Below are 15,445 nucleotides of genomic sequence, written 5' to 3' on the forward strand. Positions count from 1 at the left end.
AAAGAGCACATTCCAGGAATGAGGAAAAGGCAAGAGAGCAGGAGATAGAGTATGATGAATTAGGATCAAAAAGAAAACCAGTTTCGCTAGACTGAAGAGTAGGGAAGGGAAACTAATATCTGATGAAGTTGGAAAGGCAGGTTTGGGCCAGGTTGTGTAGGACTTTAAAAGCTAAACAGAAAAATTTATATATTGTTCTAGGGACAACAGGAAGTCAATGGAGTTGGCTTGAGTAGAGAAGTGATGCGGCCATTTCTGTGCTTAAGAAAAATCGCTCTGGCAAGAATGTGGAAGAAAGGATTAGCATAGTAAAAGACTATAGGCAGGGAAACTTGATAAGGGTCTGATAAGGGTAGGTATAAGAGGATAGAGTGAATACATGTTATAAAGGAAGGAAGGGCAAAATTCAGCAATGGACTGGATATGAGGTGTAAGGGATGTGTGCTGACTAAGGAACAAGTTCAGAAATATACAGCAGCTGAGAGGCTCTGGCCCTAAGAGTGAAGCAAGGTCTCAGCTCCAGCTCTTGACCAGTCAAAAAGCCTGCAAGGGAATAAGAAAACAGAAATCTCAAACCCAAGGTAAGTCTATAGTTCTGTTACTCTCAAACTTCAGTTGGATAACCATGGCAGGGTCCAGCAACAGTCTGCTGGAACTTCCAACCAGAGACAAGGCCATAGGAATGTTGCTCAGACCCAAACTCAGGTCAGGAACTTGCAGAGCTCAGACCAATATGGGTAGTGACTTTGCCCTGGATGATATAATTTGAGAACACTGAAAGCCTGTAAATTCCCAGCGTGAGTTGTGCCTAAGATCCTGGAGTTACACAAAATTCATTATCCCCAAGAAAGCAGCAACAAGATCAGTCCAGACATTTTTTCCACAAGTACGAGCTCTAACATATCCAAAGTCAGGAAGGAAGTACGGTAGAAATATGAGCAAATAAGAAAAAAAAAATTCCATTAAAAGCTACTATGGCAATAGAGATGTTCAAGACAGAAACCCAGAAGAAAAGAATGACTACAAAACAGCTAAAAACAATGCCTTGAAGAAATACACAGCTTAACACAAATTCAACTATAATTCCTGGAAAAGATGAGAAAACAGTTTTTTTTAAAGTTAAATGTTTCATAAATGAAAATGCTCAATGAAAAACTTGGAAGAAAATGAGTTAAGAAAGAAATTAACAGCTTGGCACAAGAGGTATGAAAGAGGTATGAAACCTTATCAAGCAACAAATTCCCTGAGAGTTAGAATGGACCAAACAGAAGCTAATGACCTCATGAGAGAAAATTTATTAAAAAAAAAAAAGCCAAAAGATTTAAAATGCAGAGAGAAAAAATTAAGATATTTCACAGTAAAAACAAGTGACCTGGAAAATAAATCAAGGAGAGGATATTTAAGGATCACTGGACTACCTGAAAGGCATTATTTAAAAACAAAAAACACAACCTAGACATCATATTTCAAGAAACTGTAAGTAAACTACCTCTTAGAATTAGAGGAAGAAGAAGAAATAGTCATTTCCTGAATGAAACTTCAAAATGAAAACTCTCTGGAAAATTCTATTCAAAACCCACAACTTTCAGGTCAAAGAAGAAATACTTCAAGTATCCAGAAATACATTATGATTTAGCAGCCACCCCTATAAAGGGAGTGGAAAGCCTGGAATTCAATATTCCAGAAGGCAAAGGATAGACTTATAACAAAGAATAACTTAGAATATACCTCAGGACGACTGGAGGTGACCCCCAGAAGTATACATAAGCAAGAAGGAAAGGGCTGTGGGGATGGAGTGGCTTGTTGAATTTCACTCTCATCTGGACTGGTCAAAGGAGGGAACAATACATATATAAACAGATACATACATACACACAAGCAGTCAATTACTTAAAAACATTATTCTGAGAAAGGCTTCACAAGCTTCACCAAACTTCCAAAGGAGTCCATGACACAAAAAAAATTAAGAATCTCTCTTCTGACTCTAAAATAACATGAATAAATAGATTCACACAAACAAATGTTAAGCAAAATTTTAGTTTTTGAGTTTGTTTTTTACTTTTTAAGAATCAAAAAAAAACCTTCTGGGCCAATTCATGTTAAGGTATTTTTATATGTAGTTATCTAGTCTTGATATAATTTACATTATTTTTTAAAATGTATTCTAGCTTTTATTTTTTTTTTGTCTTGACATTTTATTCGCACCTGAGTAGGTTACCCACATCTTTACATAAATTATGTAGGTCAAATAATATAATGAAAGACTGACAGCACTTCAATAAACTGAATTTATGTATATTACAAAGAACATTCTCTATATTCAAAATCAGGTTCTTTCAACTATTTTCAACTAAGTTTATCTCAAGGGTGATTTGATAATTCCTTTAGAGATTTCTTTATTATATCAAATATATTGAAATTGCTAACATGCTATTTCTATAGTCCAAGGAATCTGGAAATAAAAACACAGAAAAATCTTTTTTGGACCAAAGAATTAAGAATCTTTGAATTACAACTTGATTACAAAGTCACTGTTTATAAGTATAGGAAGGTCTTTAATATCTATAACACTATTTGTAATAGAGAAACAATGGAAGTTCTCAATAAAAGAGGTGTCCATTTTTATTTTTACATAGAATTATAAATTCTAGCTATAACAATAAAATGAAATACTTATGAACAAAAAGTCAAAATTATCCCTGTTACTGGGAAGGCATAATGGCTTGTTTAAAAAAAAAATTAACAAGAGATAACTAACATGAATTCACAAAAATCACTACTGTTATATATGATTAATAAAAACCAGGATGAACCAAATAGAAAGAGAATCAATTCAAAATAACTACAAAATACATAAAATATTCAGAACACTTAAAATGAATATAAATACAAATGTAAAACTCTCTAGAGAAATGAAACATAATGAATGAATGACTATCCATGACTGGGAGACACCAATAAAATAAAAATCATGTATAAATGGCCAGATTTGGTATCATACAAAACTACCCAAGGGAACTCTATATAGAACCAGATAAAATAACAAAATTCTTTTGGAAGACCTCAAAGCTTAGAATCACAAAGGAAATAAAGAAAACTATGGAAATTCAGAGTCCAGCATTAATAGATACCTAATTATACTGTAAAGCAGTAACAGATGAAAACTATCTGGCACTGCTTTAAAAAATGGAAAGTACATGCCTGAAACCAACTAGGTTAAGACCTAGGAGCAAATTAACATTGATGTGAAGAATACAGACTGCACCCACAAAAACTACTAAGAAAATTGGAAAAAAGACTACCTGAAAATAATGTAGACTTACAATATCTTACTATCTTTATCTATCATTATCTTACACTATCATACATTATATAACAAAAGAAGTTCCAAGTCAATAACAAACTTTAAAAATCACATTAAAAAATTTAGAGTAAAATGGATGGAAGTATTTTTTAACAATTATTTCAAGAGCATGAGAAAAAAATAAAGAGATCATAAAAATCAAAAGAGACTAATTGTAATACATTATTATTAAATACATATAAGTAATATTTCATATAACAATTACATGAAAATAAAAAGCACTTGCAGGAAAAAAACCAATGCAATCAGAAGACAAAATGTTGAATGGGAAAATATTTTAATAAGAATTATCTCTAATAAGTCTCTAATAAAAAGTCTATCATCTAACATCTATAAGAAATTTATATATTAATATATAATGTATCTATACAGACACATAACACACCCACATTCCAAATCAGCAATAAGAAAAATGCAAATTAAAACAACAGTTTCCCTTCAAACTACTCAAAGGGACAAAAAGAAAAAAATACTATATGTAAATTGCTGGAAGACTGAAACATGAATAAGCTGTTGATAGAGGTGTGAATTAGTCCAGCCTTTCTGGAAAGCAATTAGGAATTATATGAGAAAAGTTAAATGTTCATGCCCTTTGAGATGCAGCATGGTACAGTGAAAAAGAGTTTTGCATTTGGAGTGAAATGTCCTAAGTTCACATGCTAGACTATGTGTGACCTTGGGTCAAAGTCATTTGATATTTTGGAGCCTGAGTTTTCTCATCAGTGAAACAAGGAGATTTAATCATCAGGCTTCTCAAGTCTCTTTCAGCTCTAAGTCTATAATCTCTATGACCAACAACCCAACTACTGGTTACAAAACTTGAGACAAAAAATAGAAAAACAGTAGGTAGTACAAGTATTATCACCTCCATTTTACAGATGAGAAAACTAAGAATGGTTAAGTGACTTGCCTGTGGTTGTAAAGCTAACAAATGTCTCAGGGAGAAAATTTCAACTAAGGTTTTCCAGGTTCTAACTAAAACATTCGATCTACTGCACCATAATACTCCCCCTATTCTTATGAATATATGAGTTAATGTGAGTTAAAAGAATAACAATGAAGTTGAATTAGCTAAGTAAGGTTATGCTCTTTTAACGGAATTCAAATTCTCATAATGAGGAAACAGGTAATTTCACTGTACTATACTCTGATTCCAGTTAGAATCTCAGAACTCCATTTTAAGAAGAAGATTTGCAAGACAGATCATATCCAGAAGAGGTAATGCAGTACCATGTCATATGAGCATTAGGCAATAAGCTCAGAATTGGAAAGAAAAGGGACATGACCACTGTCTTGAAATATCTGAAAAATTTACGCAGGAAAAGAGGATTTATTTAATTTCTATTTGACCTCACAGGAACAATAATATAAGCTAATGGAGAAGCAAATGTTAGTTCAATATAAACAAGCAATTCCTAACCATTAGAACTATCAAAATAGGCTGCCATGATGAAGACTGAGTTCCTCATCACTTAAAGTCTTCACACAAAAGCCAGATGATTACTTTCATTTCTTAACTTCTTGTGCTCCCTTCTCTGAGAGGCCATGTCAGCATGAACAGAGATTCCACTGGAGTTGTTATTTCACTTTATAATGAAAAAACACATCAAAAGTGGTTCAGCTAAATCAGGAATTATTCAATTTAGCAACAAGCATTTTTTTAGTGCTTATTATGTGCCAAGTATCTGGAAGACAAAAACAGAAATGAAATTTTGGTCCAGTAATGAGGTTCTGGATTAGGGAGTGTCTGTGTGAATACAGAAAAGGTGGTAAGTATGAGAGATTTTGTGGATGCTGAATCCATAAGATAAGGCAATTGATAGGAGGTAAGGGACATCATATACTCTGACTCAAAAATCTCTTTCCTAGAGTTATGCTTAATGACATTTTTTAAGAGGGGGAAGAACTCTACAAGCACAAAAAAAATTAAAAGCAGTTTTATTTTTTAAATTGTCTTCTTCAATTGTAAAAGAATTTATTTTTTTTCTCCTCCACTTTCTCCCTCCTACTGGGGGAAAAAAATAAACCCAAAGCCTTGTAACAAGTATAGTCAAACAAAACAGATTCCCAAATCATCTATGTCCAAAAGTTTGTGTTCTGTTTATCAGTCCGTTGCTTTTCTGTCAAGAGGCGGGTAGCAGCTTATCATCAGTTTTCTGGAAGCATGACTGATTAGCAATGATTTAGAGTTCTTAAATCTTACAATACTGATGTTATAGGTATATATCGTTCTTTGGATTCTACTCACTCAACTTGACATCTATTCATACAAGTCTTCTCAGGTTTCTTAAAAACTTGTCTCTTGGGGGGGAGCCAAGATGGCAGAGTAGAAAGACACAAATATGCGCACTCTCCCCATATAGCCCATAAAATACCAGTAGAGAGGGACTCTCAACAAATTCTGGAGCAGCAGAAGTAGAGAACAGAGTAGAAGAGATTTTCAGCTCCCAGTCGCAGTAGCAGCGGTTTGCAGATCTCTCAATCCACAGGTGCCAAAGGTCAGTGACAGGGTTTTTTTCAGCTGGCTGGGAAGGGAGAAGGGCCTTCCCATAGCTCAGGTCTCAGGCAGTGGCCACAGAGACCACATCAGGTAGGTGACAGGAGTTGCTACAGCAGCCCGCATCCACTGTTGGATTGTAAAACCCCTGGGGGCACTGAGCAGTCAATTCTTACCTCAGCCCTGTGTAGAGGCCCTGAGGGAGCTGATCTTTATCTCACACTGAGTGGTGACCATGCCCATGCAGCTTATCTGAATCTCAGCCCCCAGTGCTGGCTTGGTGGAACTGGAGGCCAGGTGGCTGTGGAGAGAAAACTGTGCCAAGATTCTGGGCACAAAAACCTCTGTCTGCTCCCAAACCAGTGCACCTGATTGTGCCACCTTGGAGGAACTGAGATCTTACAGATTCCCAGAGTATACCCTACTCTTGACAAAGGACCCAAAAGTCAAGTAACTGGTTGGCAAAATGCCCAAAAAAGGGGGAAAAAATAAGACTATAGAAGGTTACTTTCTTGGTGAACAGATATCTTCTCCCATCCTTTCAGATGAGGAGGAACAATGTTTACCATCAGGGAAAGACAGAAAAGTCAAGGTTTCTGTATCCCAAACATCCAAAATAAACATTCAATGGGCTCAGGCCATGGGAAAGCTCAAAAAGGATTTTGAAAATCAAGTAAGAGAAGTGGAGGAAAAATTGAGAAGAGAAATGAGAGAGATGCAAGAAAATCATGAAAAGCAACTCAACAACTTGCTAAAGGAGACCCAAAAAAATGCTGAAGAAAATAACACCTTGAAAAATAGGCTAACTCAACTGAAAAAAGAGGTTCAAAAAGCCAATGAGGAGAAGAATGCTTTCAAAAGCAGAATTAGCCAAATGGAAAGCAGGTTCAAAAGCTCACTGAAGAAAATTGTTCTTTCAAAATTAGAACGCAGCAGATGGGAGGCTAATGACTTTATGAGAAACCAAGAAATCACAAAACAAAACCAAAAGAATGAAAAAATGGAAGATAATGTGAAATATCTCACTGGAAAAACAAACAGACCTGGAAAATAGATCCAGGAGAGAAAATTTAAAAATTATGGGACTACCTGAAAGCCATGATCAAAAAAAGAGCCTAGATTATCAACTTGCATGAAAAACTGCCCTGATATTCTAGAACCAGGGGGCAAAATAAATATTGAAAGAATCCACCAATCACCTCCTAAAAGAGAGCCAAAACAAGAAACTCCTAGGAACACTGTGGCCAACTTCCAGAGTTTCCAGGTCAAGGAGAAAATATTGCAGGCAGCTAGAAAGAAACAATTCAAGTATTGTGGAAATACAATCAGGATAACACAAGATCTAGCAGCTTCTATATTAAGGGATCAAAGGGCTTGGAATAGGATATTCCAGAAGTCAAAGGAACTAGAACTAAAACCAAGAATCACCTACCCAGCAAAACTAAGTATAATACTTCAGGGGAAAAAATGGTCTTTCAATGAAATAGAGGACTTTCAAGCATTCTTGATGAAAAGACCAGAGCTGAAAAGAAAATTTGACTTTCAAACACAAGAATCAAGAGAAGCATGAAAAGGAAAACAGCAAATAGAAATCATAAGGGACTTACTAAAGTTGAACTGTTTACATTCCTACATGGAAAGACAAAATTTGTAACTCTTGAAACTTTTTTCAGTATCTGGGTAGTTGGTGGGATTACACACACACACACACACACACACACACACACACACACACAGCACAGGGTGAGCTGAACAGGATGGGATCGTATCTTAAAAAAATGAAATTAAGGAGTAAGAGAGAAATATATTGGGAGAAGAAAGGGAGAAATGGAATGGGGCAAATTCTCTCTCATAAAAGAGGCAAGTTAAAGACTTCAGTGGAGGGCGAAAGGGGGCAGGTGAGAGAAAAAACATGAAGCTTACTCTCATCACATTTGACTCAAGGAACGAATAAAATGCACATTCATATTGGTATGAAAACCTATCTTACAATACAGGAAAGTGGGGGAGAAGGGGATAAGCAGGGTCGGGGGGATGATGGAAAGGAGGGCAATGGGAGGAGGGAGCAATTAGAAGTCAACACTCTTGGGGAATGACAGGGTCAAAAGAGAATAGAAAAAATGGGAGGCAGGATAGTATGGAGGGAAATATAGTTAGTCTTACACAACATGACTATTATGGAAGTCATTTGTAAAACACAGATATGGCCTATATTGAATTGCTTTCCTTCGCAATGAGGATGGGTGGGGAGGGAGGGAGGAAGAAAAGTTGGAATTCAAAGTTTTAGAAACAACTGTTGAGTATTGTTCTTGCTACTAGGAAATAAGAAATACAGGTAATGGGGTATAGAAATTTATCTTGGCCTACAGGAGAAAAGAGAAGATGGGGATAAGGGAAGGGAGGGATGTTAAAAGGGAGGGCAGATTGGTGACAGGGGTAATTAGAATGCTCAGTGTTTTGGGGTGGGGAGAGGGGAGAAATGGGGAGAAAATTTGGAACTCAAAATTTTGTGGAAATGAATGCTGAAAACTTGAATAAATATTAAAAAACAACAACAAAAAAAACTTGTCTCTTTCATCATTTCTTATAGCACAACAGTATGGTTATTACATTCATATACTAAAATTTGTTAAGCCATTCCCCAAATGATGGGCACCCCCTTAAATTTTTAATTCTTTTCCATTACCAAAACACTGCTCCTATATTTTTGTACAAATAGAATCTTTTTTCTCTTTCTTTAGTATCTTTGAGGAATGAGTCTAATAACAGTACCAATCATTAAAATGGTGTGCACAGTTGAATAAACTTTGAAGCAATGCTTTCAAGATGACTGAACCAATTCACAGGTCCATCAACAGCAAAACATTCACATAACTATTTTCCTGCTACTGCTCAAAATTTTGTCCTTTTTCTTTTTTGTCAACTTTGACAATTTTATGGGTACAAGGAGGAATGTGAATTGCTTTAATTTGCAATTCTCCAATTACTAGTTATTTCCATATGATTCTAGGTAGTTTGGATTTCTTCCTTTGAAACTTAGCTAACTGATATTCTTTAACGATGTATTAACTGGCAAAGGGCTCTTATTCTTAGACATTTGGATCAGTTCCTTTTATATTTTAGAAATCAAACCTCATTCTGAGAAACTTGATGCAAACATTTTTCCAACTTATGTGCTTCCTTTATTATCTTGAAGTAGTTTTGTTTGTAATTGTAAAAAACTAAAGAGTGGACACAGCCAGAAAAGAAGAATAAATTTTAAGATAGTGATGTAATGAAACATTACACACAAATGATAGATTTAAAGAGACACAAAGTGATACAAATTGAGGAAAATAGAATCAGAACGATATGCTAACTTGTCCATATCTTAAAAGCAAAGAAGTAACTGGTTAATGAGTTTTCTAAATCAATAATCTGCCTGCCGTCAGACAGTATACTAGTTAGAGGTCAAGTCCAAATCAACAAATCAGAGAAAAGATGAAAGATGCTGCATAAACTTACATGAATTTCAACCTGGTCTTCTCAGGAAATCTATTCACACACACAGGGTAAATAGATAAAATAGTTCACAGCTAACATTTATAAAGTGCTTACCATGCACAAAGTACAAAGTGCTTTACTATTATCTAATTTGATCACACCAATCCTGGGAGGTACATGTTAATACCTACTAAAACCCCCATTTTACAGTTGAAGCAGACAGACGTTACATTACTTGCCTGGAATCAAATACCTAGGAAGTGTATCTGAGGTCACATCTGAACTCAAATCTTCCTGCCTTGAGACCCAGCACTCTATTCACTGTGCCACCAAATGAAAGACATTAATTTTTATTATCTTTATTTCTGCAAAATGTTTTACTTTTGTAAAGCAGTTCTTACAATGAGAAAGCCAACGCCAGAAAACGAGCACCTCACATAGCAAAATGACTTTTCTCTCATTTTTAAGTGGACAGAAGTAGAAGCCAAGTACAACACTGGTTTGGAAAACATATTCAACTGTAAATCTCTACCTATGAGCACAGTCAAAGACCAATTATATTCCTTCACAATGCCAGAAAGATAGCAGAAAGAAAAAGGGATGTGTAGAAAGCCTGGTAAGACTATTCCAGTTAGGCAGACCATCCCAAGAACATTTATAAAGGTAGGGCAGGGAGGAGAAAGAATAAACAAATAGGTGGAAAATGGAATAGATCTATCAACTTTTAAAAAAACAATTTCTTATACTTGATGATAATAGAGCTAACTAGAATGGACTATAGCAGCACCTCAGTACTTAATAAAACCCATTCACTTGGCATATATTTAAAAACTTTCCAGCTTGTAAATACTAGTGCTCACATTCTGTTAGCACAGTCTTTAAGAAGTTAAGAGTTATCACCATATCATAATGAGGCACAGAAATGAGACATTTGGAGGTTGAACTATAAACTCAAATTTTATCGTAAAAATTTTGAAATAACAGAAAACATAATAAAATAATTTGACTAAACAATATAATTTGTAAACCATACATGACTGAAGAAACATATTTCCTTTCACACAGCTATAGTTAACCAAAAAAAATGTTTTATCTAAAGTAGGATTTTTCATCCCATTTCTTCACAACTCACTATCAACACAACTTAAATGGACAAGATATGTAAAAAAAAAAAAAAAACTTGAAGGAAAAAAGTCAGAAGCCTAATTTAATTCCAAAGATGTATTTAGGGGTATTAACTTCTTTTAATAAGCATTAAGAACCAGCATTAACCAATGACTTTGGCCATATTTTCCTGAAAAGCCACAAGTGGTGGGGTGTTGTTGTTGCTTTTTGGCACTCTACCACAGCTGGAAGGAGGCCAAGGAAAACAGTTTTCATGAAAAGACACACTGCATTCAGTTGTCCTTTATCATATGGGCTCCTGGAATCCTTCCAGTTACTCATCTTGGACAAATAAAGAACTGAAATACCAACTTGTTATAAAGCCACTGATACTGCTGTGGCCATCAAGAAAGCATCTGTGTTAAATTTGTAAACATACAGTAAACACCTAGAATTGAAGAAAAACTGGAGGAAAAGATGTAGATACTGCTGGATGTACTTTGGAAGCCCAATACTGCTGCTGCTACTAATACTAATCTACCACACAATAAATGATATGATTAGTCAAAGAAATATGTTAACCCAGAATGACTGAAAATTTCTCCTAAAGGGAAAATATAAGGAAGAAGGTTGGGGAATATAAATACTGCCCAAATTCTGACATGATGCTGGATGGGCAGGGGCTCAAATTAGTTCATTTTTCACGTGTATATTAGATGAGCTCAATCTAGAATAGTAAAGAACACAAAGTAATGGAGAAAGAATTGTATGTTCAAAAAGATATGATGGTAAAACTGAATAAATGTTTACAGGAGAGTAGGTCTGAAATGACATCTTATCCCACATGTACAACATGATATAAGATATCGTTACAAATGGATAAATGATTTCAAAAATCAAAAGCAGTACACTTAAAAAGCTTAGAGGGGAATGGGAAGGTTATTGTTTGAGGAATCTGCAACCACGTTTAATATTTACTAAAAAAAGGGGAAATAAACAACTTAGGTTACAAGGATAGGAACTAGGTCTACTTTCTTTTCAACTTACTATCTCAGACATTTGAATCAGGAGTTAAGTGGCTTATCCAGCATCACATAGCACACGTGCTCGTGTGCATGTATGTGTCTGTGACAGAGACACAGAGAGGCAGACCAATAGGCTAGCCCTGAATCCCAGTCTTGCTGATTTCAACCAGCTCTCTATTTACTATTGCACACTCTTACTTTTATTTTATGGAGAATACTTGCACAAATGAAAGCAGCTGGAAGAAATGAACATGGGAAAATCTACTCAAAACATCTCTGGTAAAAAGTCTAGGAACAATAATCGATAGGAAATTGATATAAATCTGAAAAATTAAAAGCCATTCTCCAACTGATGTGAGCAAAGAATATGAACATTTTTCAAAAGACACAATACTCTTTTAGAAAGTGTTCAAAATAGTTAACATGATAGATACAAAGTAAAACAATGAGATGTGCCCTCAATAAAACTGGTAACAGTGGGAAAAAAATGGAAAAATTTAATGTTGGTAGAAATATGGGAAATTATGCCCAATAATAAATGTTGATAGACCTATGGATTGACTCAACCATTTGGAAAAACAATCTGGAATTATGTAAAAGAAGCTATGAAACTGTGAACTGTCAATTCCACTACAGTTCATACCCCAAGGAGATTTGAAAAGAAGATTTCTGTGTGAAAATATGCACAGCAACACTATTTACAAGAGTGAAAAATCAGAAACCAGTGTTAAGGAACAGGAAACAAATTTTTATGAGTTCTGATCCTATCTATCACTCTCCTAGTCAATAAGCACAAGTGGCTCCCTATTGCCTCCAGGATATAACTAAGTATAAAATCCTATTTGGCTTTAACAAACTTTTATTACCTGCCCCCTTTCTACCTTTCCAGTCTTCTTACATACCTGACTCCCCCCTACATAACCTATGATATAGTGACTCTGGCCTAACTGCTATTATTCACACACTATCTTCTAAATGTGGCATTTTCACTGGCTGTCTCATATGCCTAAGAATTCTCTCCCTCTTCACCTCTATGCTCCTGGCTTCCACCCAAGACTAAGCTAAAATCCTACCCTGAAAAAGAATTTTTCCCAGTGCTCCCTAATGAGATTGCCTTCCTTCAGAGATCATCTCCAATTTCCCCTCCTTATCTTGTTTGTATAGAGCTGTTTGCATATTGTCTCCCCTCCCCCCCATATCCCCAATTTGACTGTGAGTTCCTTGAGGGCAGGGACTGGTTTTGCCTTTCTTGGTATGATAGATACTCAGCACAGCACATCATGGTACATGAACGCTTAATAAATGCTCAATGACTTGACTTCTTGACTGAAATATTACTGTAGCTTAGGAAACAAATGTGAAAAATTCAAAGGAACACGAAGATTTGTGGGAAGTAATTCAGTCAACAAAGCAGAACCAACAAAAGGATTTTATATATATATACATATATATATATAAAATTACTAAATCTATATGAAAGAAAATACTGTTAGACTATGGACAAATTGGCAATCATTTACAATGCACACACCAGCTCTAATAAACCAAAAGAAAATTATTAAAATGCAAAATAGCATGTACCATCGATCATTCTGTTGCTGCTTTACTTTATTGGGAGGGACTACTCATTGTAGAGGATTCTACTGGGGATATAACAGAAGATATGTACATATCAAAACAATTTATCAACAAATTTTTTTAAGACTTCTAGGAGACACTTTAATGGGAGGGAATAGATGGGAAGATCAAGATGGATTATATTCAGTAAACTGCATAGTGCTTGAACTAAATGTCTTTTCTAATTATGAGATTCTGTGACTTTAAATTGTTCCCTATTACAAAAGACAGTTTTAACATGGTTATTCTCTGTGTGAAATTATATGGCTGCAAATAATTAAACTCCACAATCTCGGGAGAAAAAGAATTATGAACACCTGAATGGTAATACAAAGACATATGAAAGGCATAAGCAGGCTATAATATTTTATCAATAAGGAACTACTTAATGTGGTGTTGATATAGGCAGATGAGACCAAAAGAGATGGAAAGGTATGTCTCTTTCTGAACTTTAAGTTCATCATGTCTCTGCTCAGGAGGGGAAATGGATATTTCATCTTTCTTTTGCACTTATTGTCTATCACTATGTTGATTGGAGTTCTAAAGTCTTTCAAAGTTGTTATTATTATATAAATTGTTCTAGTTCTACTCACTTCACTCCACATCAGTTCATAAAGGACTTCCTAATGTCCTCTCAAATTGTCATTTTTATCATTTATGGCATCATAATAGTATTCTATTATATTAACATACCACAATTTGTTTAGCCATTCTCCAAAAGCAAGACAGTCCCTTAGTTTCTAACTCTGGGCTATCACTTAAAGACTTGCTATAAATATGCTGATACATTATAGATCCTTTTCCTCTTCCTTTGGGGATACAGGCTTACAAGTGGCACAGCTAGGTCAAAAGGAATTTAGTTTAGTAACTTTCTGGGTACAATTCCAAATTGGTTTTCAGAATGACTAGATCAATTCACAGCTCCACTAACAGGCCATTTAGTGTACCTGTCCCCACAGCTCTTCTAACATCTGCCATGTTCTTCTTTTATCATCTTTGCCAGTCTTATAGGTGTGAGGCAGAACTTTGCTTTACTTTCTATTTCTCTATTTAGTAACTTAGGGCATTTTTTTCATATTGCTGACAGTTTGGATTTCTTCCTTTGCAATCTGTCTGTTCATATTCTTTGACTACCTATTGAAGAATGGCACTTAAGTATTATAAATTTAAATCATCACCTTATATATCTTAAAAATAAGACCTTTATCACAGAAACTTCTTACAAATTTCTCCCAGTTGCTATATTCCCTTTTAACTGTAACTAAATTAGATTTGTACAAAAACTTTTAAATTTTATTTAATCAAAGTTATCCATTTTATCTCATGTCACCCTCTCTTGTCATTTGTTTAGTTATAAAATATTCTCCATCCACAGACCTGAAAGATCATTTCTTCCTGCTCTTCTAATTTATTTGTGATGTAACTTTCCACATCTGGTTCATGCATCCATCTGAACTTTATCTTGGTATATGGTTTGATGTTTTAATCTAAACCTAATTTCTGCCAGATGGCTGTCCAATTTTCCCAGTAGTTTTCATCAAAAGTAAGTCCTTCTCTCAATAATTCCCTCTTTGGGTTTATCAAACACTATGCCACTGTGTTTATTTCTTTCTGTATGCTGTGAACTTAACTGATTCCACTAATAAGACTCTCTCTTAATCAATCCCAAATCATTTTAATGATTCTTGCTTTGTAGTACCTGTTTGAAATGTGGTACTGATAGACCCCCTTCCATCCATCTAAGGCACCAAGGTTCTGAGGGACTCTATACCTCAAGCAGTAATATAACACTCTTGGAATACTGTCTCCTATTGGGGACCAACATAAGAAATGCGAAAGAACTACAGAAACGACCCTGAAGTCACCTAAAAGGTAAGGGGTCTCAGAAGTCAAACTCATAATCAATAAAGAAAAACCTCTTCTACTACACAAGTGGTCATAAAGTCTTTATTTTAAAACTTCCAAGGATAAAAAAAACCACTTCCCAAGGCTGCCCATTCGAACTGTGGATAATTCTAAGTCTTACAAAGTTTTCCTTATGCTAAGCCCAAATCTGCCCCATTCTCCTATAGGTTTATAAAAAGCCAGAGGCAAAGGTGAAAAGGGTTATGTCCGTGAACATACACAAAGAAAAAGAGGAAAACCTTTAAGGGAAAAGTAGAAGGTCAACCTCCAACTCTTGACCAGAACCCCCAATTTGTCCAAAGAGTTTTGTGGCACTTTGCTTACCACAGTCCTTTAAGGTTCTGAAGCCTGGGTAAGTGGCCCCACCTACCTGATGTCTCTAATGGGTTTCTTGAATAGATGGCAGCCAATCCTCTGTCAAATGAGACTACTCACCTTCCTTTAAACAAC

At 35.3% G+C, this 15,445-nt stretch overlaps 1 protein-coding gene across 4 annotated transcripts in view; it reads right to left on the bottom strand.

Annotated features, from left to right (window-relative positions):
• Positions 1–15,445, bottom strand: part of CREBBP (CREB binding protein) — a 170,751-nt gene that overhangs the window by 106,071 nt on the left and 49,235 nt on the right. The gene's annotated exons all lie outside the window — the stretch shown is intronic.

Source organism: Notamacropus eugenii, chromosome 1 (assembly GCF_028372415.1).
Source record: "Notamacropus eugenii isolate mMacEug1 chromosome 1, mMacEug1.pri_v2, whole genome shotgun sequence".
Taxonomy (NCBI): Eukaryota; Metazoa; Chordata; class Mammalia; order Diprotodontia; family Macropodidae; genus Notamacropus; species Notamacropus eugenii.